Here is a 28,000-nt window from a genome sequence, read left to right as displayed (position 1 = left end):
GAGTTCCCACAGTGGGGCTGGGTAATCGGAGTTGGGGGAAATGAGGGGTGGAGGGGAAGAGGCAATGGGGAAGGAAAGGGGTGGAAAAGGGCAGGGAGAGGGGAATGTTAGGGAGAGGGGAGGTGGATGGAGAAGGGGGAGGGGAAGTGGGATCCCAGCCTGCGGCATCCACTCGGCAGCAGCTGGGGCTCCCCCATTAAGCAGGCCCATCGAACTCTCACCCTGACAAGCCCTACTCCCCTACACCTGGACCCCTTTGACAAGCCCACAAACACACCCAGACCCCGACCCCACCAAGCCCCACTCCTCCAGCACCCAGACCCTCCCCTGCCAAGCTCCATCTCCCCATACTGACTCCAACCCCAATCCCAACCACCATTACCTGGATCCCCTGCAGAGTCCCATTGCCCCTGCACACAGAACCACCCAACAAGCCCCTGTGCATCCAGATTTCCTACTGAGCTACCTGCACCCAGATTGCCCCACACAGAAACCTCTCACCACACTTGGACCATGCTGGGCTAAGACTGTCTCCCCACATCTGGTGCACCTGACACAGAGTGGCAGGGCCCTGGGGTGTTTTGGGGGCAGGCCCAGCCCTTGCACTGCGTCAGGTGCAGCCTCACTATCGAGTCCCTGTACTGAGGGAGGTGGGGGCTTCAGGGTGATCTCCAACCTCAATACACCCAGTGGCCTGTGTGCCCCACTGCCATGCTGGAGCCACATTCATTTATTGACAAATAAAATGTGCAGAATTTTAAAATATTGTGTGCATAATTTATAATTTTTAGGCACATAATTATCTCAGGAGTAAACATTAAATAAACTACACTTTCATATTACAAATTATACAATTTGGTATTGTATGAAATGTGTAAAAATTAACATTGAGGAAAAAATGAGTAATTATATACAAAAATCCATTGCCTACTCATTTGTCACTTTTTTTCACATCACTCATTATTTACATCAACATGACCTCAACAATATCCATTTAATACTAAAACTGAACTGAAATGTTTCTAGTGTTTGCTTCCAAAACAAATAGGATTTCAGTAAGGACTAACTTGGGTTAAAGAGCATTAAGGTTTTTGCTATTTGTCTGTAATCTTTTTACATGTCTGGTAGGTATAGTATAACAACTTGAAATTTACCAAATAGAGGAAAAACAACAACACTGTGTTATGTAAGATAATGTATTTTACATAAGTTATTTTTTTAACCAGACAACAAGAGCAAAACAAAGGATTATTTTTCCCCTATTTTCTCATTTAAACTATTACAGAAGTGCATTGTACTACAGAATAAACATGTTGTTCCTTGTATCTTCTCATTAACTTCACCAGCACTGAAGCAAATAGCGTTGGATTCTGTGCACCATTTACAGTGGATAGGATTTAATGGTTTGGCATATGTAAAAATCCGTAGCAGTCAGCAATGCAGCAGCTGTGTCAGGAAAGGTTTCAGGCACATAGGGCCACGTTAGCAACTAACCATGAAGCAGTGGACAGCTTATCCATTTTATACAATTAAATCCACAGAGCTACTCCATTTGCTTCTCCTCTGACAAAGAAATTGTTGAGATTCTTCACAAGTAGTTCAGAATTGTTTTAGCTGAATTCTGCTTTAAACTGACCCTCCAGTTACACAGGGAAGGAACCTGTGGTATTCTCTTACAGCACATTGGTTTCTAGAGCTGACTAGAGAATGGCAATTCCATTTTACAGCAAACTTAAAAATAATTGTTCTGAATTGAGAATAAAGCCACTGAGGTAGGTGTCACTTTCTCCCTCTCCTGCCCTGGACTCAAAAAAAAGGTTCTTGGAAATAGATAAGTCTCCACAAAACATTTCAGCTTTGTTCTGACCAGAGATACTGGTTTCACATCATGTACCCCTCTGCAGAGTTGCCAGTTCTGTTGTCTGCTGTTACAATTGAGTCTGAACAGAACTCAGACTTTGATCCCCTGATGCACATTGGGGAGAGGAGTCAAAGTTCTGGTACAAATCCAGGTGTGAATTTCAAGATTAAGGCCTCTCTATAACAGACCAAATGAGCCTCAAATCTGAACTCTTCTGGTTTCAAAATCTGGACTCATGCTCAGATCTAACTTATGCACTTTGAGCCCATCTCTAGCTCTTTCTACCGAGTTGTCCAAAGACAGTAAAATGGCAGCATTTAATTGTGAGATGATTGACCTGTAGTAATTACAATTAAAATGTTTAAAACACTGAAATTTATTGCCAGCATTTGTAACTAAACTTTTGCATTGCTGTTAATGTTTTAAGTGTAGAAGTTTCAGCTAACCTCAACATGGTCTTTAATATTGCTTTAGGAAGACTTTTGTATGGACACACAAATTTGCATGGGCAAGTAATATATTTTTATAGGCAAATAGGCACCTACATGTAGCAACTGATTGTCTGCATTTGCATTCACAAACGTTCCTATAAATGTGGTGGTTGGGCATGCAACCAGTAGATTATACAGTGATGGACACACAAAATTAAGAGCCTCTTCTTGAAACCTTTTTTCCCCTACAATATTATTGGAAACAAGACAGCAACACAGATAGTAAAAAGCGTGTTTAATCAAAGTACTCTGAAAAGTGTTTTTTGAAAGCTTGTCTCTCTCACTAACAGAAGTCAGCCCAATAAAACATATTACCTCACCCACTTTGTCTCTAATATCCTGAGACCACTGCATACAAGCTGATAGAAAGTTTTTCATGTGTTTTGATGACAGTACACAAGGACATACAGAAAGGAGGTAACAAGAGCTGTCATTCAAGTTAATCCATTCAGTATATGACTAGTGTAAATAAATATTTCCTTCCCTTTGTTAATGCTAAGGCTGGAAGAAATAATCATTTGAAAAACGGATTTTTGCTAAACTAATGCTTTTCAGTTAAATTAAAATTGCATGGATATTTTTGAGAGGCAAAGGACAAAAAAAGCTAATGGTTTAAAATTCCCACCGCCAAGATCTCCAAATGAAACTTAAGTAACTTAATCCTGGCATGGAAACTGAATGCTCTGTGCACTGAAATGTGTTTCGTTCTAATGTGTAAGCATTTTGGTGCACAATGTCAGGTATAAGCATCTGGAAAACTACGAGCCACTTACACCATCTTTTAGTGTTTTATACCATCCTAGTGTTAAGATCTTTAAATTCCAGTTGACTAGCATGATTTAGATTAATTTGCAAGTTTTAAAAAATAACTTCTGATGACTACAAGTGTACAGCAGAGTACTTCAGTAACAGCATGCAAACGGAGTAGGAAAAATAAAGAACAGACTACAAAAAATGTAGAGTGGCTGTTTTAAATACTCAATTGCTATACCTTAGCCCAAGTTCTTGTTTTCACTGATTAATCGCAGGATCTCAAAAAGGACAAAACACATCAAAATTCTAACAATCTGTACAACACATATGAAGAGATGCACAGAAAAGTAACCAAACCTGTGTACAAAAAACCCCATCTGATTTGCTGCAGAAAACATTAGCCCATTTGATTGTCTGTTTTCTAAAACATGCTCTGACTAGTGAACTAAGCAAGGATCATTAATTCATTCTAAAGATCATTTGAATACGCATTCTTATCAAGGGGACAAATTGAATAAAACACAAAAGCTTCACAAAAATCAAGTTATAGGGGGAAGGGAAGGGAAGGGAAGGGAAGGGAAGGGAAAATTTGAAGAGAAAAAAGTTGCTTGATAAAACCTGCAGTTCCAAACAGATGAAGCTTCACATATTGGTAGCAGTTAAGGGATAATCTAAATTAAACCAAGTGAGACAGAAAAACAAAATTTTAAATGTGCTATTCCTCCTCCTGATGAATTCATTCAGAAAGGCTGCAGAAGAGACTGTCCCTTTCCTCTTAACAAGTTATGATGTCACTAAGAGTGAATTGAGACATTACTTAGATAATTGGGTAGGAGGAGCAGGTAGCACACAATACCTTGGCAATTAGCAATGATGCGAAAGTACTTGAGAATAGATGACATTAACAGAGGATCTCCCCGTGATTCCTGAATTGGGAGAATCCTCACATCAAAGTTAATAGCCATATTCCCCTCAAAGCCTCGGATTGTGCATACTTCCTTTTTGGCTGAAGAAGGCTGACTATGACTCCTTTCAAAGTCCATCAGTGCGTTCCCAAATTACCTCAGGCCTGGTCTACACTACGCGTTTAAACCGATTTTAGTAGCGTTAAACCGATTTAACGCTGTACCCATCCACACTAGGCCCTTTATATCGATATAAAGGGCTCTTTAAATCAGTTTCTGTACTCCTCCCCAACGAGAGGAGTAGCGCTAAAATCGGTATTACTATATTGGATTAGGGTTAGTGTGGCCGCAAATTGACGGTATTGGCCTCCGGGCGGTATCCCACAGTGCACCACTGTGACCGCTCTGGAAAGCGATCTGAACTCGGATGCACTGGCCAGGTAGACAGGAAAAGCCCTGCGAACTTTTGAATTTCATTTCCTGTTTGCCCAGCGTGGAGCTCTGATCAGCACGGGTGGCCATGCAGTCCCAAATCCAAAAGAGCTCCAGCATGGACCGTACAGGAGATACTGGATCTGATCAGTTTACGGGGAGATAAATCTGTTCTATCAAAGCTCCGTTACAAAAGACGAAATGCCAAAGCATTTGAAAAAAATCTCCAGGCTATGATACAGAGTCCACAGCACAGTGCTGCGTGACAACCATAACGGAAAGCCAAAGAATCAAATGGATGCTCATGGAGGGAGGGAGGGGGGACTGAGGACTCCAGCTATCCCACAGTCCACAGCAGTCTCCGAAAAGCTGAGCTCCCAATGCCTGTAGGGTCAAACACATTGTTCAGGGTATAGCTCGTCAATTTACCCCCTCCCCCCCGTGAAAGATAAGGGGAAAAAATCGTTTCTTGACTTTTTTCAATGTCACCCTATGTCTACTGAATGCTGCTGGTAGACGCGATGCTGCGGCAGTAAAGAGCAGTATCCACTCCTCTTCCCTCCCCGGTGGCAGACGGTACAATATGCTTGCTATCTGCTGAGTGCTCCTGGCTGGCCTCAGGTGAGGCCAGCCGGGGGTGCCTGGGTAAAATAGGAATGACTCCTGGTCATTCCCAATAGATGGTACAGAACGGCTGGTAACTCCATCAGCCCCCTCCCTTTCATGTGCCATTGCATAACGAAAAGATTCTGTACTGCCTGGACTATCATAGCAGTGCGATGTTGGGCTCCTCTCCCCCACACCGCTTTATGTCCTGCCTGGACTAATAGCAGTCGGAGGCTGCCTCCCCCTCATTTTTATCTCACTAACAAGTCAGTGTTTCTTATTCCTGAATTCTTTATTGCTTCATCACACAAATGGGGGGGACACTGACACGGTAGCCCAGGAAGGTAGCGGGAGGAGGGAAGCAACAGGTGGGGTTGTTGCAGGGGCACCCCCCCCTCCCCGAATGGCATGCAGCTCATCATTTCTGTGGGATCTGACACAGAGCAGCTGTGCTCTCTGGTTCTCCGATACACTGGTTCTCTAGTACACTTGCCCCATATTCTAGGCAGGACTGATTCTATTTTTAGATACCATAAAGGAGGGATTGACTCGGGGAGTCATTCCCATTTTTGTCTTTGCGCCCCCGACTGACCTCAGCCAGGGGCACCCATGACAGCAGCAGACGGTACAGAACGACAGATAACCGTCATCTCAAATGGCACAGCAGATGGTACAGAACAACTGATAACCGTCTCTGCTGTCATGCAAAGGCAAATGAATGCCGCTGTGCAGCGCTGCAGTATCGCCTCTGTCAGCGCCATCCAGTACACATACGGTGACAGTAAAAAAAAGCTGAACGGGCTCCATGGTTGCCGTGCTATGGAGTCTGCCAGGGCAATCCGCTGAATTAATGTGCTTAGTGTGGCAGCGTGCACTCAACTTTATACAATCTGTTTTACAAAACCGGTTTATGTAATATCGGAATAATCCCGTAGTGTAGACATACCCTCAGAAGCTTCAACTATAGAAAGTCAGAGCCTGCTTGCTTTCTCCCCTGGGAAATTCATTTCTACAACACTCATCACCACAGAATCCGAGTGCCTCTGCCTGCAGCATTCAAACATGCTTCAAAATTTGAACCTGCCTACAGTGAATGAATAGAATTGTGTATGGTCGCATACAGATTACATTTGTCTATGTTATGAAATATTTTTATGAATTAAAGTATTTTTATAAAGAGCTTAGACAGTCCTTGGCAAACACAGGTTGGAGAAGCTTTGAGAAAGATGTCTTACTATGTTTACAACATATTCTACACATACCGTACTTCTGCTGTTCAGCCAGTACCTAGCCTTTAGTGCCACAGACGAAGTGGTCTGTCACTGATTTAAAAAATAAAATCACATAGGGCCAAATTTTGTTCAAAATCCAACCCTGACTTTGGGTCAGAAGTAAGGGGTGCTAAATGGGTGCATTGCCTCAGCGCAGACTATGGAAACCCCTGTGAGTCCAAGTCCCTCTATGGTTCCCTACTTGCGCTGGAGGTGGAAGGGTAATCCTCTACTGGCCAAGAACAAAATTACTTGCTTCTCAGTGCTGGCTTAGCCAAGGCTCCACCTATTCCCCACACTGTTTGTGCACTCTGCACCCATTTACTCAAGGGGAGGAGCAGTGGCCACAAGGAATCTGCTCTCTCCCTGCACTGACACTGCTGGGAGCCCCTTACCTTTAAAGGCAATAAGCTTAGAGTACAAATTGTGACTCCTGGGTACTGGCTTGTGTTGAGTGCTCTGTGCACTAACAAAGCCCCCAGGAAAAATTTTCCCAGTGCTCTCTGGTCCCTGCTTTTACTGTTTCCACGCTTGTAGTGGTCCAACATTATTTACAAACAACACACAAAAATTACATTTAAAAGACAGTTAAGGTTGCAAATCAAGCACTGAAATTAGCGAATGCCAGATTTAAGATTTCCTGTGAAACTTTAATTCATCCTCTCCCCCCCTTCACGTATATGCATTATGCTATAGTCTTTAATTACATGTTCACATACTTCCCCCACCCCCAAAAGAACACTGCCTCATTGAGGGCACAGGATAAATAGTTCTTCACAAACTACAATGAATTTCTTTTCACCACACCCTTGTGAGGTGAGGGGGATGGTACTGTCCCCATTTCACAGCCAGGGAATGGAGGCACAGAGGAAATTAAGGTCAAGTGCCCACAGGCAACCTTCCTTCTTGCATTTCCTAACTTTTGAGAGCTTCACTTTGCAACCTTAAAATATTTGTGGGTGTATTCCTCTATGTTTATTTTTTAAACAGTTAACTGTAAGAAGAGAAATCCTACCATGTATGACCATCCTGACCCTTATTTGGTTCATCAGCAGGGGTGGAGCACAGAACTCCCTCTGCCACTTGATTTAAGAGATTACCTGATAGAAGCAGCAAGTTGCCATGTTCTGTCTGGACCAGCGTTAGCAGAGGATGACACAGGGTACGTCTACACTACGGGATTATTCCGAGTTTACATAAACCGGTTTTGTAAAACAGATTGTATAAAGTCGAGTGCACGTGGCCATACTAAGCACATTAATTTGGCGGTGTGCGTCCATGATCCGAGGCTAGCGTCGATTTCCGGAGCGTTGCACTGTGGGTAACTATTCCATAGCTATCCCATAGTTCCCGCAGTCTCCCCCGCCCTTTAGAATTCTGGGTTGAGAGCCCAGTGGCTGATGGGGCAAAAATCATTGTCGCGGGTGGTCCTGGGTAAATGTCATCAGTCATTCCTTCCTCCGGGAAAGCAACGGCAGACAATCATTTTGCGCCCTTTTTCCCTGGATTTCCCTGGCAGACGCCATAGCACGGCAACCATGGAGCCCATTCAGCTTTTTTTTTTTTTTTTTTTTTTTACAGCCACCATATGTGTATTGGATGCCGTGGACAGAGCTGATACTCCAGTGCTACACAGCAGCATTCATTGGCTTTTGCATGATAGCAGAGACGGTTACCAGTCATTCTGTACCGTCTGCTGCCAGTGTAATTTGGCAATGAGATGACGGTTATCTGTCCTTCTGTGCTGTCTGCTGCTATCATGGGTGCCCCTGGCTGAGATCAGCCGGGGGCGCAAAAGCAAAATTGGGAATGACTCCCCGAGTCAATCCCTCCTTTATGGTTTCTAAAAATAGAGTCAGTCCTGCCTAGAATATGGGGCAAATGTACTAGAGAAGCAGTGTATCAGAGAGCACAGCTGCTCTGTGTCAGATCCCGCAGAAATGATGAGCTACATGCCATTCACGGGGGGTGCCCCTGCAACAACCCCATCCGTTGCTCCCCTCCTCCCCCAACCTTCCTGGGCTACCGTAGCAGTGTTCCTCCCATTTGTGTCATGAAGTAATAAAGAATGCAGGAATAAGAAACACTGAGTTTTTAGTGACATAAAATGAGGGGGAGGCAGCCTCCCGGTGCTATGATAGTCCAGTCAGGACATTAAGCAATGTGGGGGAGAGGAGCGGATACTGCTCTTCACTGCTGCAGCATCGTGTCTACCAGCAGCATTCAGTAGACATAGGGTGACACTGAAAGAAGTCAAGAAATGATTTCTTTCCCTTTTCTTTCACGTGGGCGGGGAGGGAGTAAATTGACGAGCTATTCCCTGAACCACGCCAGACAATGTGTTTGACCCTACAGGCATTAGGAGCTCAGCCAAAAATGTAAATACTTTTCGGAGACTGCTGTGGACTGTGGGATAGCTGGAGTCCTCAATACCCCCTCCCTCCCTCCATGAGCGTCCGTTTGAGTCTCTGGCTTCCTGTTACACTTGTCACGCAGCACTGTGTAGCCTGTATTTTTTTTTTTCAAACGCTTTGGCATTTCGTCTTCTGTAATGGAGCTCTGATAGAACAGATTTGTTTCCCCATACAGCGATCAGATCCAGTATCTCCCATAAGGTCCATGCTGGAGCTCTTTTTGGATTTGGGATTGCATGGCCACCCGTGCTAATCAGAGCTCCTCGCTGGGCAAACAGGAAATGAAAATCAAAATTTCGCGGGGCTTTTCCTGTTTACCCGGCCACTGCATCCGAGCTGAGATTACTGTCCAGAGTGGTCACAGTGGTGCACTGTGGGATACCGCCAGGAGGCCAATACCGTCGATTTGCGGCCACACTAACCCTAATCCGATATGGTAATACCGATTTTAGCGCTACTCCTCTCGTTGGGGAGGAGTACAGAAACCGATATAAAGAGCCCTTTATATCGATATAAAGGGCCTCGTAGTGTGGATGGGTACAGCGTTAAATCGGTTTAACGCTGCTAAAATCGGATTAAACGTGTAGTGTAGACCAGGCCACACACACTTTGCCAAAGGGCTTCACAGATACTTGGTGACAGCAGAGGAATGGTGAGACTCAGGAATCTTGGGTTCCACTCCAGGCTCTGGAAGGAAGCGAGTCAGGGAAGGAGGGGGGAGAAACGGACTCTCTGCTCTTCTCCCCCACAGCATGTCCCTGTACTATTCCTGTCCCATGTCTCCCACATCCAAATTTTCATCTCAGTTCCAGTCTCCTTACCATTATCCCAGTATCCCCCTCGAGGATCCTTGTCCAGCTAGTCCCAGTCTCTCTTCATCTGACCTCAGTTTCCCCACCACTCCATCCCAGATTCCCCACTTAGCTCCCAGTTTCTGTGCCCACCAATCCCAATATCCCCTCACCACTCAGCTTCCAATCCACTCCTTCAAATCTAGCTTTTATTCCCTCTATGTTTCAGTCAGGTTGCTTCCTTTGCCATGCAGCCTGGGTGCCTGCTAGGGCCAGGGTAGGGGAAAATCATACTGAGCACAGGATATCCAGCCTCCCTGCTCTCAGTTCCTGTGCCACAACAGCTTCTGGCAGCAGGAAGAGCAGTTGAAGGAAAAGTCCAGCTTAGCCCCTGTATCCCTCGGCTGGTGCATGATCAGTACAGAGAGCACCTTCGGCTGTCAAAGTGTAATAAGTTTCTACAAATCATCTGCAAACTGAGGTTTTTCCAAAACTTATAAATTGACTATATTTGGGCAAATTTTCACAAAGGCAGCAAAAGACACATCCCTGACCCTAGGGAGACACTCCTGCCAAATTTCAAGTCTCTGCTCCAGAACAATAGTACTATTATTTTATATGGCAAACTACTACCTTTTCCCTGGCCCTGCTCTCTGAAACAGCTGAACAGCTTTAGGTAAAGCTGCCCAAGAAAAACAAACACAGTCTGAGGCAAACATCCATCATGGAAAATTTCAATATGAACAGTTAAAAGTTTGGCAAAAGGTATAAGCAACTGAAAACAGGGTCTCAGAATAGAATGTGTCAGGCAACCTTAACTCAGCAGTTCTACAGTCTCTGCCTATAATAGTTCCAGGCTGAGAAACAGTATATGCCAGTCTCTGAAGTGGCCCAGAGAAGGTGTTACAGGATTGTTATAGTGAGGAGGTGGCTCCATGGTCAAAATTCATGCAGGTTTTATTCTTTTGTGAACAGGACTTTGACATTTATTTAATACCATGCGATAGCCCCATCAGTACAACAAGGTCATACAGCCTGTAGTTTAGGCCAGTGGTTTTCAAACTATTTTTCTGGAGACCCAGTTGAAGAAAATTTTTGATGCCCATGACCCAGTGGAGCTGGGGATGAGGGGTTTGGGGTGTCGGAGGAGGCTCAGGGCTAGGGAAGAAGGTTGGGGTGCAGGGATGAGGGCTGTGGGGTGGAGTCAGGAATGGGGGGGTTGGGGTGTAGGAGGCTTCCCACCTGTCCTGGCACTGCAGATCGTGCTGCACCCTGGAAGCGTCCAGCAGGTCTGGCTCCTAGGTGGAGGCGTACAAACAGCTCTGCATGGCTCTCACCCGCAGGCACCGCCACCCCAACTCCCATTGGCTGGTTACCGGCCAATGGGAGCAGAGCCGGTGCTTGGGGTGGGTGCAGCACGCGGAGCTGTGGCTCCTCTGCCTATGAGACGCACCTGCTGCTGGCTGTTTCTGGAGGGCGGCGCGGTATCAGAACAGGTAGAGATTACTAGTTTTTACTGGCTGGCCGTCATGGTCCCTGGAGGCTGAGCAAGGCAAGCTAATGCCTTCCATTCCACGATCCAGTACTTGGTCTCGACCCAAACTTTGAAAACCACTGGTTTATGCCACCAGGGAACTCCCTTGGAATAAAGAGAATCTCCCTGCAGTGCTGAGCCTCTGTAATGCTGTTGAAATGGCCTCAATGTTTCCTCTCAAAACATACTCAGAATCAGGGTGGCCAACTGCTCCTTGGACTTCAGCACTCTCACCTGGGAGGTTCCATGGGGACCTACCCTCCCTTCCAACCTATTTAACATGTGAGATTGCTAAGCGAGACAGAAAGAACAGACTCAAATGTCAGCAACCGGTAAACATATGGAGGCAATTGTGTTTTCCCTTGTGGGATGGCTGAGCAGAAACAAATCACAGCTACGAGCAGTGAGGCCTCTTTAACAGGAGAGAGTATTTGAATACACAAGCCAAACAAAACAACAAGTAAAAAGGGAAAAACAGAACACTAGATTGCTGTATTAGGAGGATCCTCAGAGACAGAGGAAGGAGCCCTGCCTTTCCCTAGACATTCTCATCCTTCTGTCTGTCCAGCAGCCCATCTCTCAAGACCTGTCCAAACGGAAGGGAGTTTGAATGAACCCCTTGTTTACTGGAAGCTAGATAATGCTTCTGCACTTTGTTACGGGGTTACTCCTGAAGACCTCTTGGAAGCTATTATTAATAGATTATTTGGCAGCTGGCTCAGTCAGCAGCATGTCTTGTCAGATGCACATTACACCCAGTCCAGGGTTATAACCACTGGACCTCATTCTTCTCGTGGTCCGGTTAGACCAAGCATGGGCAACCTCAGCCTTCACTAAAAATTCCCCAGCAGCATGTGTTAATGTGCCTATAGTACATATCAGAGGAGCATTTTAGATATTTAAAATAAACCAAAAATAAATGTGTTTATACCACCACTTAACAGCATAACTAGGCATTTCTTATGCAGAAATGTAACTCTGAAATGGAGGTTCTAAATAAATAATGCCATCATTAACTAGTTTTCCTTGAACACTATGGGAATTCTTTTAGGAGTCTGAATCTCCTCTCACTTACACCAGTGAGAATCAGAAGTACCTTCACTGAAGTCAACAGTGTTTCATTGGTGTTAGAATGGTCTGACAACTGAATCAGGCTCAAAATGCTTACCAGAGCATTTCTTAGCTCCAAGAACACTATGTAATTTACATTTAACATGAACACTGCCAACAGTTTTACCATCAGTGACTTATACTTAAATGCAGATGCACAAGAAACCCCTGACACTGCAATATTAGAGTATTAAAAGATGCCACTAAAGAGATCAAACAATGTGAGACTGTTTATTTTGAAGTGCAGTACATTTTGAATCAGCATATATTCTCCTACTAGTAAATTGCTATCAACTAAGGTATCCACATTCTGCTACTCTTTTCACACTGAAATAAAGGGGACTACTCAGAGTAAGGTGCAAATCAAGGTGGACTAGTTGTGGACTGAGATAATACTCACAGTGAGTAAGGATGGTAGAATCCAGCCCCTAATGATTAATCTAGATCCAGTCTCTAAAAAAAAAAAAACAGAACAGTGATTAAAATGATTAGATAGAAGACGTGTTCTTTCTTCATATCCACTTTTTGGGCTCAAATCTGCAAAACACTTATGCCCAGAAGTAAAGTTACTTGCAACTGAAGTAATGCGAAATACACGTCTGAGCAGCTTTACTCACATGTGCTTCAGGCCCTTCAACAGGTAATTTTTCAAAACAAGTTTAGAAATCAGTAGAATACAAGCCCATATAACTTGTTACTATCAAGCAACAAGAATAAAATGAAAGTCAAGTGAGATCTGATGAAGACATCTACATATAGATGCACTATTAATTTCCTTTCATTCTAATGTGAAATGATGAGATAAGCAGGACTACTTCTCCAATAACTTATTGAGACAGCTTTTGTCTTTCAATTTTTTCCAGATGTTACACTAAAGCTCAGAGGGCCAGATTCTCAATTAGTGTAAAATGGCACTACACTGATTTATACCAGGTGAAGATCCTACTGACTGTATTCAGTTGTTTGGAGTTCAATATACAGCTGAAGTTCTTTCAGTTTTTCAAGATAAGAATAGCCATGAGTGTTTTCAGTCATGCGTCCCTATTAGACTCCATATTAATGACTTAATTTGGAAATAAACTACTGAACAAACAACTGTTTCTATACAGCCAATTGAGCATGGTAGGCACTTTGAAGACAGGTAAAAAATAAGATCTTAACTGCAAAGTGCTTACAATTTAGATACACAACATACAGAAGGATGGGATGCAATATAAAGCAAAGGGAATGAGCAATGATGGGTTAGCCGGTGTGGTGTTAGTTCTGTCAATTTTGTTTAGTGTGTGGTTTGGGGGGATTTTTTTGTAATTTTTCTTGCATTTAAGTATCTAGTTAGATTTTTATAGTGTTTCCATTGTGGCCTCTATGCACATTATCTGTCTTCTTAAAATGTTTCAGAGGCATGAGAATACAGGTTTGTAGGGTTTCAAGAAAAGTGAATTTACTGAGGGACATGGAGGATGAGAGAACAGAGACATAGTGGGCTGGGTCAGGGAGGAAGGTTCAGGCACAGTGCTATACAATGTACTACATCCCAGATAATCCCTGATATTCCCATCCATGCAAGCATATACAAACTAGGGACCTGTCTACACTTGAAACACTACAGCATAGACCCTAACTATGCTGATGGGAGGGATTCTCCCATCAGCAATCCCTAGGTAGAAAAAAAATCGTCCTAGTGTTCTCTACATGCAGACTTAGTTCAGTCTAACTATGTCATTCTGGTGTGTAGATTTTTCACACCCCTGAGCAATGTAGCTGGGTCCAGTGGTGAGTTGGAGCCGGTTCGCACTGGTTCACAGGAACCGGTTGTTAAATTTAGAAACCCTTTTAGAACTGGTTGTTCCAGGACAACCAGTTCTAAAAAAGCTTTTAAAATTTAACAAAAGCACAGGCAGCTGTCCACCTCACCCCCGGCCCCAGCTCACGTCCCCCTCCTCCCCAAACGCTCTGCCCTCCTTCTCCTCCCCCTCCCTTGCTTTCTGCGAATCAGATGTTCGTGGGAAGCCTGAAACCAGCAGCAGGCAGGCAGGTAAGCTGGGGCTGGGAGGCATAAGAAGGGCTCCAGGGAGGCGTGGTGTGGCGTGGCCCTGTCCAGCTCCCCTTAGCCCTGGCTGAGCGCCCCAGCCTGGTCCCGGCCAAGCACTCCCGGCTCTGGCCTCAGTGGCTCCAGCCCGGCTCGGCAGCGCAGCTCCCAGCCCCGGCCCGGGAAGTCTCGGGCCCCGCAGCACGGCTCCCGGGCCTGGCAAGTCTCGCGCCCCGCAGCTCCCGGTCCTGGCCGTGTGGACCCAATCTGGCCCAGGGAGTCTCGGGCCCCGCAGCACCGGTCCCGGTCCCGGCCCCGGCCGAGCGGCCCCGGCCTGGACCGGCCTGGGCCCCGTGGCGCCAGCCCCAGGCAGTGTGGTAAGGGGGCAGGCAGCAGGGAGGGGATGTTGGAAGAGGGCAGGGGAGTTCGGTGGGTGGAGAGGGTGGATAGGGGTCAGGGCAGTCAGAGGGCAGGGAACAGGGGGATTGAATGAGGGCAAGTGTCCCAGGGGGTGGCAGTCAGGAAGGAGCAGGGGTTGGATGAGGTGGTGGGGGGCAGTCAGGGACAGAGAGAAGAGGTGGTTGGATGGGGCAGGGGTCCCAAGGGGCCCATCAAGAATGAGAGGAGGGGTTGGATGAGGTGGCAGGGGGCAGTCAGGGGACAGGTAAGGGGGGTGGATGGGTCAGGGGTCCCAGGGGGGGCGTCAAGGAACATGGGGGGTTGGACGGGGCACGACCCCCTCATGGGGTGAGGAGGAGGGAACCTGTTGTTAATATTTTGGTAGTTCATCACTGGCTGGGTCGATCTAATTTTCTAGTGTAGACCAGCCCTAAGTGTGGCTGGAAATGAGTGCAGACTCCTCCTGCCCCCACCCAGTTACTTCAAGTGATCTGTGGCAGGGAGAGCCATGTGTTGGTCTTCTGCCAGTGGCTTAATTTCACATTCTGAATCCACTAGTGAAAGATTCAACTCTACGAAAAAGATTTTTGCTGTAATCAGTACCATAGATGATTCAAATGATGACCCACAGGTCTGAGATTTTCTAATAGATTAACATTAGTCCTTCAGCTATTAACTTCACTGTAGAAGAATACTGACAAACATAATCCTAGAGGAAATTTTTTTTTTAAATAAAAAGTATGGACCAAGATAGCATTCCCAAGGTGTAAACAAAACAGAAATAAACAAATAAGATGTATTTTATTTTTTCCTCTGTCTTCTTTTGACTTAGACAGCTACTACCACTTGTGATTCCTAAAGAAAATAAACTTTGCTTCCTCCACCACTGGGGATTTGAAAGCTGCTTTAGTTTTTATTTTCAGTAACTGCAGCAGCTTTAACATATCAATCATCTATTAATCATCTGGGAACGTGTTTAGATCAGCATCATAAATCTTGTCTTTTTTTCAAGTTAATGCATACAGCAGCTTGGGACTCAGCTACCACCAAAGGAGACAACTTAATGGATTAGGTTTACATCAGCAATATCTATACACTGGGTTCTGTAATTAAACAGTGGTAATTTATACAATGAAAGAAATACAATCATGAAAGAGACAACCTAATCTAATGCCATTGTATTCAATACGAAATACTGACCCTCAGCAGTTTCATATGCAAAATATATATATATATTTTTAATAACTCTTGATTTCATAACTGTATACAAACTGAGTATGGAATAAAATAATTGTATGTTTGACATCGTTTCAGAGGATGCACCCATGATGACAAAGCTATACATTGCCACAAAAGATAGACCTGGCCACATTCAAGAAATTTGTTAAGTTTCTCCACCACCTTTCCATACCTGTAGTATTTTTCATACCTTTCTAAATTACCATCCTAATGACTAATACAATGAATATTTTACTTGTGAAATGATTTTATTCCAGTGCAACCTGAAGGGTTTTTATAAAAATAAGACTTGAACCCAGAACTGCTCTATTTCGAGCAGTTGCAGAAGCAGGCCATAAAAAAATGACATTTAATGTATGTATTACATTGTCTGTCTCTCTCTCTCACACACCCACAGTAACTTCTTAACAGACCCCTAAAAGGACTGACAATCAGTTGGTTAATGGAGTCATCTAACCATGGAGTAGTAGAACTGTACTCATGTTGTTGGAGGATACTCTGGGATGCACCTTGCCTAATAAGGAGGGCCACTTAGATACCTTTACAATGTATATACCTTCACAAACAGCATCACTGAATGAGTAGCAGCCCATGACATCAGAGGAAATCCTTACTTTTCTGAAAAGTGTCATGGGATCTTAAATATCCACTCAGTGCAGCAACAGCTTTGGTTTACAAGTCAGTTTGGACAGGCTCCATGCAGAGGAAACTGCACATAAACACGCTCTACAGCCAAAATGCTTCTGAAATAAATGCAGTCCAACTTTACTAATTCTGGGTCACTGAGAACGAAAATGATGCTTAAAATTGTTGATTGGCTCTAGTTTTCAAGATATGCTATTGGGTCAGTATATACGACCCTTGACTTGGGAATGGCGGAGGATAAGTGACTTATAAAGGGAAGGGATCTCAATTTAAACCAGAAATGACTAAAATACATCTTTGACTGGATCTATGAATAAATCTATGACTGGGTTTGGACAGTACATGCTTTTTAGGCAAAACAATGAATGATGCAATCTGAAGCTGGTATTGCGTCATACGTGATATGAATTGCATCATGTTATTCCTAGAAGTCATGGATGATGCAATCATAATGAAGCTTACGTCACTCTGCTGAACAAATTGCCCTATATCAGCTCTAGAAATCATACAGTGTCGTGCTCTCTTCTTTGTCAGTGTTTGATTTTGCAAAGGGACACATTTCTGTTTAGCCAAAGTGAGCAGAGATGCCTCGTACTTGTGTGAACAATATAGATAGCAGAAGTTATGTTTGTGGGGAAGTGACTTTTGCATCACAAAAGCGCAGTATAACCACTATGGTTAAGAAAGCCTATCACCTTTATTTTGGCTGCAAAATTGAAGATCAGGACAAGAGGTGGGCCCCACATATATGCTGCAACACTTGTGCAACAAATCTTCGCCAGTGGTTGAACAGGAAAAGGAAATCTATGCCTTTTGCAGTGCCAATGATTTGGAGAGAGCCAACAGATCATACCAGCAATTGTTACTTCTGCATGGTGCCTCCAGTTGGGAAAGGTGTGTCAAAGAAGAAAAAGTGGACTGTGCATTATCCAAACATTCCATCAGCTATATGCCCAGTACCCCACGGAGAAGGACTGCCAGTTCCTGATGCACCAGAATCATTCTCACTTGAGTCAGACGAGGAAGAGGAAGAGGATGAAACTTCTGGTCCTGAACCATCAATGTCACAGGACCCACATTTTCTCCCATCCTCCTCTTCTGAACCACACCTCATAACACAGGGTGAACTGAATGACCTTGTCAGGGATTTGGAACTACCCAAGAGTAAGGCAGAGCTGTTGGGCTCCAGACTACAGCAGTGGAATCTCCTGGCAGGCTATCAGGGCAAACGGAGCCCATCAATGCTTGCAGACTATTGCTGGACAGTGACAAGAGATGCTCCATTTAATGAATACAAGAGACAAGCCAAGAAGCTCCGAGTAGACACTGAATAGGACTAAACTATGTACATAATAGTTGTTTGCCTTTTGTTTCATAATACATTTTATTTATATAACCCTTTTGTTGATTTTTAAAGTGTTACATAAACAGGACAGGTGAAATATTATCATGTAAAGCAACCATAAACACATGAAAAGACCTAGGTTCACAATTTATGATTAAAACTCTACTATCTACACAATATACATAGACATAAAATGTAAAAACTTAAATATCTTAAAAACAGTAGCCAATCAGTTAATTGTCATATTTGAATTCAGCACATCAAAATACATAATAAATATCACATTTTATCTCTGAAGCAGACGACTTCTCAAAAATTGTAGACCAATGTAATTCAAGTTTATCTTCTTCAAGGGATATTTTCTATGCCCCCACAAAATGTTTACTCTCCTGCTGACATGCTACTGCATGGCTCATACTTAAGGCTACAGTTTTAGTATTTATATAGTATAGTTTTTAGTAAAAGTCAGGGACAGGTCACAGGCAATCAACAAAAAAAAAATCACCGGAAGCTATGACCTGTCCTTGACTTTTACTAAAAACACCCCTGACAAAATGGGGAACTGCAGGGCCCCCATTGCCCTGCGGGGCTGAAACTGAGGGGAATCTTCCCACCACCTCTGCCAGAGATTGGGGAACTGTGCAGGGCCCCTTCCAGCAGCTGCTGAGCAGCTCTGGGGTCCCTATGCCACCGTCAAAGGTGCGGGGACACGGGGCACGGCTACTCACGGCGGCTGAGCAGCTGCGGGGGCCGGGGGGACAGGCCTGACAGCGGCAGCAGCTATCTGGGGAGTTGCAGGGGGCCTCGCAGCAAGCTGAACAGCTCCGGGATCCTTCTGCTGCCATTGCTGGCGGCTGGGCAGCGCAGGGGGGCCCGTCAGCAGCAGCATTCGGTAGGTTGCAGGGGCCCCTGCACTGCAGGGAGCTGCGGGGGCCCTTCCAGCAGCCACTGAACAGCTCCAGGGTCTGTCTGCCGCTGCCAGAGGCTGACTGCTTCATTTGATGTGTTCTGTTTTTAAAGAAAATTGTAAGTTTTCTGGAATGTCTTGCTTAGCACTACTTCAAGGTGATTTAGGGTTAAATATTTTTAAGGAATATTCCTTAACCTGAACAGAGGTGGTTGATTCTCTGGACATCATGAAGTCTAATTTGTTAAAAATTCTGAAACACATCTGGCTCGAGATACAGACGGAGCAGCTTGCTAGTACTTCTGCTTTTCAGGAGCGCATTATTCTGAATAATCACACTGGAACAGACTTACATGCCTGATCATGCATCTCATAGCAAGTAGTAGTTAAGCATGTAGATTGTCAACTCAATGTTTTGTTTCCATACTGTATTATTCAAACTTCACTTGTGTTTCCTAGCCAAATCATGAAGTTCATTCTCTTTAAAGAGTTCCATCAGCTTCAATGAAAGCTTTGCATGAGTATGCAGTTCTGGTCTAGAGCCCATATATATCAGTCAGACTATTTATTGATTAGAGGGCATCGGAGATACATCTTATACATATGCTTATTATTATTGTTAATATTATTCATCAGCTAAATATGCAGTACATTCTGTGAGCAATCTGTTAAAATGATTTATGAGGAGACAAAATAAATACAAGAGGCTCTGCTTAGACCTTTTAAAATTTTGGCTTTTTCATTTATCTTTCAACTTTGCTAATAAATCTAGTATTGATCAGACAACTACACTTAAGAAAAGATACTTGCATCTGTTTCGACTGCACCATTAAACAAGTGCCTTTTCCCTACCAACGTGCTATATGTTGACCTAACAGCTTTACTGCTGCTTGAAGGTGCACGCACGTCCAGATGAAACCCACCTGGGGAAAGGAACAATTATGTCCAAATATTTCAGCATTTTGCCTCTCCTGAGGACTTGAAAATAGGATAGTAGGCATATTATCCAAGCACTAATAGGTAAAGGGAGCTCAAAGAGGAGCCACAAGAATTATTTTAAGGATAGGAAAACATGCCATATAGTCAAAGATTCAAGGAGCTCAATCTATTTAGCTCAACAAAAAGTTAAAGGCGATTTGATCAGTATCTGCAGGGGGAGCAGAAATGTGATAACAGACAGCTCTTCAGTCTGGCACACAAAGGTATAATGAGTTCCAATGGCTGGAAGTTGACCCTAGAAACATTTAGACTACAAAAAAAGTTGCAAATTTTAACATGAGGGTCAACAATTTACAAAAGTGTTGTGGTGAACTCTCCAACCCTGGAACTTTTAAACTCAAGATTGGATGTTTTTCTAAAATATATATTCTCTAGTTCTAACAGGAATTAACTCAGGGAAGTCCTATGGCTTGTGTTATCCAGGTCAGACTATATTACAATGGTCCCTTCTGGTCTTGGAATCCAGGAATCTATAAATTAATATCTAGCACAAATCAATTATTCCTCTGAAATTATTAAATTTAATTTCCCCCTTCATCTTATTCTTCTAAGTTATTTGGACTCGCAAGTTTGTTAACTACCATGCAATACATTGTTTTGTTACCCTGTCTATAAATTGTAGAGACATCTAGAGCCCTGATCTACTTATCCATAAAAGGCAGGAAACTCCCATACAAATGCATAAAACTTGCTGCGGATCTGTCTGACCATGATGAATGACAGTTGGGCCCTATATGTATGGGGAAAAGAAGAAACCTGTTCCCCTTTCATCAGCTGGAGGCCATGGAGTTGCTCAAGGAGGAAGCATCTCAATCTTCCACCATCATCAGCATATCAGCAGGAGTGGGAGCGGGGAGATGGATCAGCAGTTCACATCACACTCCCAGTCAGTACCCAGCCCAGACAAGCTAATAATCCAACCAGCAGGCCAAATTTGGAGATGAATCCTGGTCATAGGTCACCTGAGGCACTTGAACATACCCTACGAAGCAGCAGTATACCGTGCATACCAGCCCCCCGTCCCCTTTCATGTCTAAAGAAAAGATTCTGTACTCCCTGGACTATCACAGCAGCTGGAGGCTGCCTCCCCCTCATTTTATCTCGCTAAAAAGTCAGTGTTTCTTATTCCTGCATTCTTTATTACTTCATCACACAAATGGGGGGCCATTGCAACGGTAGCCCAGGAGGGTTGCGGGAGGAGGAAAGCAATGAGTGGGGTTGTTGCAGGGGCACCCCCTAGAATGGCATGCAGCTCATCATTTCTGCGGGATCTCTGGGGCTCTGACCCGGAGCGGCTGTGCTCTCTGGTTCTCTAGTACACTTGCCCCATATTCTAGGCAGGACTGACTCTATTTTCAGACAAAACATAAAGAAGGGAATGACCCAGGGAGTCGTTCCCATTTTTGTCCAAGCGCCCCCAGCCAACCTCAGCGAGGTCAGCTAGGAGCACCCATGACAGCAGCAGACAGTACAAAATGATTGATAACCGTCATCTCATCACCAATTTACAATGGCAGACGGTGCAACAGGGATGGTAAGCATCTCTGCTACCTTGCAAAGGCTAATGAATGCTGCTCTGTAGCACTGCAGTACCGCCTCTGTCAGCAGCATCCAGTACACATACGGTGACAGTGACAAAAGGCAAAACAGGCTCCATGGTTGCCATGCTATGGCGTCTGCCAGGGCAATCCAGGGGAAAAAGGGCGCAAAATGACTGCCTGCCAATCCTTTCACGGAGGAAGGATTGAGTGACGACATTTATCCAGAATCACCTGCGACACTGTTTTTGCACCATCATGCATTGGGATCTCAACCCAGAATTCCAATGGGCAGGGGAGACTGTGGGAACTATGGGATAGCTACAGGATAGCTACCCACAGTGCAACACTCCAGAAATCAACGCTAGCCTCGGTACATGGACGCACATCACCGAATTAATGTGCTCAGTGTGGCCGCGTGCACTCGACTTCATACAATCTGTTTTACAAAACCGGTTTATGTAAAAGTAGAATAATCCCATAGTGTAGACATACCCTATCAAATGGAAAAATACTAGAAACTATTCACAAATAAATTGGCATTACAAGGCTTCACAAGTCAGGAGCCTAACAGAAATATTTTCATAAACAAGAACAATTTCCCTGCAATTCAACAGAAGTATTGCAAAGCATTATTTTTTTCCATTATTAAATCACTTTGTAAAATGGATATCTAATTTACAATCTGCAAATAATCACACTCCCAGTCAGTACCCAGCCCAGACAAGCTAATAATCCAACCAGCAGGCCAAATTTCATTCTCCATATGAAAGGAGAAGTAGGTTCTGAAATCCTTCTCATTTTAGGCAATATATGGCCTATATATTAAAGAAGGTGAACTGATTACTATATAGATTAATAACATTAGCTCCATCCAAAATTTTCTGATGTACATGAGTAACAAACATCACTTAAAATGATTTTATATGCATATTTTAAATAGATGTCATCATGCTTATTACGTTAAATATCACCAACTATTCTTTGTGATAAACATGTATTTTAGTTTAGTACTTAAGATATTCTCCACTGACAGACATTTAATGAAGAAAGCACTTAATCGGTACTAAACTATATGAACTCTGTATTTATTTCATATTAATAAACAATGAAGAATTAATGTAATGTTTTAATGCAGAAAATAAATTTTAATCCAGTAAAATTTTATATCCCATTTTTGTTTGTAACAATTTCATTTTATCAGAAACTCCTGTAAAATCTTGACAACTATGCTTTTACTGCATAACTTTTTTATAATGTAATTTGAATTTTTAATTACAAAAACAACTTCGTTTTTGTATTTGCTTCTTTTGACTATTTTGGTTGCAGTTTACTTCTGTTGAAACTTTTGTGCATTAATATAGTTAAACTCCCCCTTTAATAATGATGACTACAGAACAATAGCACCACTGGTGTAATCATCTCACCAGATATGCATATTTCAGGAGGCTGCTCTACTGAGAATAAATGAGTACAGTGCAAAAGTGCATCTCCACTGGAACATGCCAGCAGAAAAAGAGAGACAGAGTGTCTGATCAGATCAGTAAGCAGCCTCTCATTAAGGAATCTGAAAAGACCGGGGAACCTCTTAAAATAGCAAACAAATAAGGATGCAAAAGTCTTACTGACAGCTAGGGCATGCCAATTTCCTCCAAAGGGAAACGGGCTAATCTATAATAAGTCATCGGGTGGAAATTAACTTGTGGAAACCGCGGGGACAAACTGCCTGTTTTCCTACAGACAACAATCCCATGGCTTTCCCAAGGAGAGAGAAGGAAATCCATGAGATGATGATAGAGACATGCAGCTTCTGCTATATAATCTCCCCAGGGCTTCCTAAGCGTAATAGATGCTACTCCCTGTTCTCAGATTCTGAGCAAATGTAGCAACCAAACACCCAACTTTAAAGTTACACGTACCATACCGACTGTAGTTCCAAGCCACACGCTCACAAAAGGACGTGTTCCACCTGGATTCACTCACTCGCGCGCACACACGCGCGTTGCACTGAGGACTGCAGCCAGCCACCCCTAGGAGCGGCACCTACCCCCCGCAGTACCGGGATGCGCGGAGGGCTGGGTTGGGCTGTGTGTGTCGGCACTGCAGCGTCTCGTCAATCTCCAGCAGCTCTAATGCGAAGCAATCAAGCCCCCCAAACGCGGCGGTTTAGAGAGGCGTATTAATGCTGCCAAGCGCAGTGGGGGGCACTGCTCCGAGCACCAGTCCGGCCATGCCGCGAGCACCCACTCCCCGCAGCGCTGCCTGGCGCCCAGCACCCTCCTCCGGCACTCACTCCCCCGGGCATCCTTGCCTCTGTCCAGCGCCCGTCTCTCGCCCCTGCCGCGCACCCCCGGGGCAGACTGACCCGCTCAGCAGCGGCAGCATGTCAAGGGCACCTGGAGCTGAGCGCCCCACTCCGGCGGAGGGTGCAGGCTGGCGCGGGCACTGTCTGCCCTGCCCGTAGCTCGGCGCCTGCCCGCCGCCAGGGCCCCCGCGGGGCGCGAGAAGCTGCCGGGCCCCGACGCTGGCGGGGGGAGGGGGGAAGCACTCACCCAAACTTACTTGGCGGCCGGGGAGCGCTGCGCCGGCTGCTGGCCGGGTCCCGCGCTGCGTGGAGCGGGCGCGCGCGTTCGCTCGCTAGGCTCAGCCGGCGCTGGGCGACGGAGCTGCCGGAGCCTGGCCAGACATGCTCAGTTCTCTGCCCCCACCTCGGCGGGCCCTACCATTGAGACTGGGGGGGGATACGGGAGCCATCTAGACGCTACCAACGAAAGAGAGCTAAAAATAGGCCTTGTCTGGTGGGGGGAGGCGAAGAGCAGCAGCCTGCGGGAGCTGAACCAGGCCCGCCGCGGGGTGTCGCTCCCCGGCTGCCGCTTGCGCGGCGCTGCTGGGGTTGCTACTGCCCCTACTGAAGCGCGTGTGCAGAGCGGGCTGCCCTGGTGGACCAAGCCGAGCCCGCCCCGGGCGATTCGTGTGCACACCGGGGGGTTCTCACGCTCACCGGTGTCTTCGCAACGCCGCCGGCCGCGGCCGAGTGTCCCCATGGGGCCGTTCTTCGGCCCCGGGACCAGCGGGACGGGGCCACCCGCGGCTGTGCCTGATGCGGGGAGATGGGGCAATGCCAAGCGTCTCCCTCCGGGCTGCGTGTGCGGAGCCAGGGAGAGGTTCGATTTCACTCGATCCACCCGCCGGCTCAACCCAGGGCAGCGGGGGAGCCCATAACTCTCTCTCCCTTATTTCAGAGCAGTGTGGCCCGGCCCTGGGCCCCCAGGAGGGACCCACCGCAGCAGAGCTCGCAGCCCCTGGCGGGGAGGGGTGGCAGCCGGGCACGTTCCCTTCTTCCTGACTAGCCACCTCGTATTGGCTTCTGTAGGGACTAGGATTTGGGAGACAGAAAATCCCAACTGCATCCACAGGCTACCCCAGCACCAGTCGTCATTCATTTAAACATATTCCCTGGTGTGAAAGGGAAGGCCGTTTGCAGGGCATTTCCTAGCCCTAGGGGCTCCATAACAGAGATCAGATGCGCTCTCTCGCAACCCCGCGTCTCTGCCCCAGTCGCTAGTCAAATGGCTTTAGGTAACTATTGAAAAGAAATTAAAAGCAACCTGAATGTGAATATATAAGGTTGGGATGCAAGAGTGAGTGGTGATGTCCTACCTGCGATGGGATGATAAACTGTATCCTACTGTTCAGCCACTAGGCGGTGCTGTGTGTAAAATACCTGATTTAAAGGAACCTCAGCCATACCTGGCAGAGCTCTAAAGGCTCTTACGTTGAACACATCTGGTGTGTACAAGCAAATTCTGTAGCCAGGCCATATCTGGAATAGGGTCATGACGTGGTAGGAGTAAACTAAGAACAGAGACAAAAGGCACAAAGAAACAAAAGTTGCAGGATCTCATCAACCTGTCACTCCTCAATGCACAGAGAACTTTACCCTTGAAAAACCTTCACCGAGGACTAACTGGAAGCAGTATTTTTGCAAGGTTTTAAATTGCCAGCAAACTCCACAAAGAAACTAGAGATGTACAGGTATCATCTTTAATGTGTGCTATGGGAAAGCAATCAGAGCATATATTTCATAGAATATCAGGGTTGGAAGGAACCTCAGGAGGTCTTCTAGTCCAAACCCTTTCACTTTACTGAGAACAGTCACAAAGGTGACTATGAAAGGGTTTTGGCTATTTTGGATGTATGCTTTATACCATAGAGAAATGATGTTTATGAAAGAGCATGTTTTCATCAGAGAATTCAAGAACCAGGGGAAAATGTTGAATGTTTATAAGAGCTTGGCATTCATTGGCTGAAAACTGATTTTGGAACTGCAAAATATGAAAATATCAGAGAGAGGCTGGTTATTGGATTAACAGGGAAAACCTTTCACATGAACTACCATAGCCACAACTATTCAAATAGCAAAGGAGTCTGAACTGGTGGAACAGCAAAAACCGAAAGCAACTTGCCAAACTTGAAAAACAAGACACTGGTTTAGAAGCTATAAACAGATGCAGCATATGTGCTAAAAGCCATTACCATAAGACCCCTGAGGCAAGGAGAGAGAACTCCCAGGCTAAGAGGGACCACATTTTACAGGCACAAGATGTGGAAAACATCAAGACATGATGCATGTCCAGCCAGAGGTGCTCAGTGTAATAAATGCATGAAATATGGACATTTTGCAGCTCTTTGTTGCACCAAAGCAGTAGGGAGTTGACTCATACTATGGTCAATCAAAAGCCAATGTTTCTTGGATCTATCAGTTGTGATGACATAAGGCTTGCCCTGTGTTACTCGAAATTGGGCCAGCTAGTAAACTTAGGGAGGACCAATAACCCACCAGAGTTTGGCAGAAAGCAGCACTTTTGTTATACTGATAGCTAAGCTCAAAAGAAGGGGGAGGTCACACTCACACTTGTGTAATCACACTCCCAGGACAGGCATGGCACTCTCCATGTCAGGATTCTTCAAGGTAAGTGTCCTACAGTTCAGCAATGGACAGTGTGATGAAGGTAAGTCTTCCCAAGGCAGGATGAAATGCAACACGGCTGACCACTAGCCAGGCAGTCCGGGCAAAGGGCCTCCATGGGAGGTACAATCTTGTGAGTGCACTCCTGAGCACATGGCTGCTTCCCCTTTTAAGGATCTGTTCCTCACTGCCTGCGGCTAAAGATGACTTGGCTGTCCCTGGTTGGTCACACTCCACCTCGAGCAGTGTCCATGCATTGGGTGTGTGATCGCTGCCTAATTAGAGATGCCACGGTCTGTTGGTAAGGTTAATTCAATTTAGCCCAATTGCTACATATATGCCTGGGAAAAATCCAGTAATAGCAGACACACTGTCATAGAGCCTAGCCTCACACTCAACCGTCATAAAAAAAATAATTAACTGCCCAGATCATACGTTATCAAGATCAGCAGTGGAGAATACAACAGAACCCATCAACATCTACAGTTTGTTCCTCAGAGAAACAACAGAGGAAACTCTACAGAAGGCAAGCGCAGAACAAGAAGATGATGATGGGGGAGGGATAGCTCAGAGCATTGGCCTGCGAACCCCAGGGTTGTGAGTTCAATCCTTGGTGGGGCCACTTAGGGGTCCAGGGAAAAATCAATACTTGGTCCTGCTAGTAAAGGCAGGGGGCTGGACTCAATGACCTTTCAGGGTCCCTTCCAGTTCTTTGAGTTAGGTATATCTCCATATATTATGACACAAGGATTTCAAACCAGCCACAGTCAGTTGTTGCAACTAATGGCCAGCCAGATGACCAAGCTATTACATGTTTGGATTGTGTGATTAAAAAAATAGTATGATTCAGAGATACTTAACAGACTGATATGTACTGAACTTCAAAGTCAGTGTGATAATGTAAATATTGTAAATGGGAGGAATGTAGAACTTCAAGGCGGAGATGTAATGGAATGCTAAACTGTATTATACTGTTCGGCCACTGGGTGGCACTTTGTGTAAAATACCCTATTTAAATAAACCTCAGGCATACCTGGCAGAAAATTAAAGGATCTTATGATGAACACATTTGGTATGTGTAAGCAAGCTCTGTAGCCAGTCCATAGTTCAGTGGTCCCCAAATTATGGGGCTCACCTCCCCCTTGGGGGCCATGGAGGAATGTTCAGGGGAGAGCAGTGGGGCCCAGGTCAGCCCCCACAATGGGGCTGGGTGGCATTCTGCCCCCAGCTCTGCTCTGGTCCCAGCCCCAGTCCTCAGCCAGACCTCTGGCCCTGGCTTCACCCCTGGCCACAGATCTGTTTCTGGACCCGGCTAAGCCCCTGCTTTCAGCCCTGTCTTCCGCTCTTGACTCCTGGCCCCTGCTCCCAGCTGTGACTCCATTCCTGATCTGGGATGGCATGGACATATTCTATCACTGGTAAGGTGGAGCGTGAGAGGAAAAGTTTGGGGGCCACTGCCATAGCGGGTACAGGGACATGGCATTGCCTTCCTAAAAGAACAGTAAGAATAAACAGGATACCAACACCATATTGTTTTAGATTTGTACCACACTACACAGTATAAACAAATTTTAGTGTCCTTGTGCACCAGCAGTGTTTGTACTGACTTCTGCTGTTGCAGTTGCAACACACTGCTTTTATAATATGGATAATATAAACTACAAAACCTCACCTACTGGAAAGAGTAAACTAAGAAGGGTAACATAAGGTCATTCAATATTCTGATATGAGCTCATTTAGAATAATATATAGATTATTGCCA

General features: G+C 45.2%; 1 protein-coding gene across 1 annotated transcript in view; it reads right to left on the bottom strand.

Moving 5' to 3' along the window:
• Positions 1 to 23,845, bottom strand: part of OXR1 (oxidation resistance 1) — a 488,405-nt gene extending 464,560 nt beyond the window's left edge. Inside the window, exons 1-2 of the mRNA XM_030553697.1 lie at positions 23,822 to 23,845; positions 12,569 to 12,621 (exon numbers count right to left, since the gene is read on the bottom strand). The gene's annotated coding sequence lies outside the window, so the exon portion shown is untranslated. The remainder of the gene's footprint in view (positions 1 to 12,568; positions 12,622 to 23,821) is intronic.
• Positions 23,846 to 28,000: the final 4,155 nt, after the last annotated feature.

Source organism: Gopherus evgoodei, chromosome 2, assembly GCF_007399415.2.
Source record: "Gopherus evgoodei ecotype Sinaloan lineage chromosome 2, rGopEvg1_v1.p, whole genome shotgun sequence".
Taxonomy (NCBI): Eukaryota; Metazoa; Chordata; order Testudines; family Testudinidae; genus Gopherus; species Gopherus evgoodei.
Note: the sequence above shows the minus strand (reverse complement) of the source record. Positions and strands in the feature narration are given on the sequence as shown.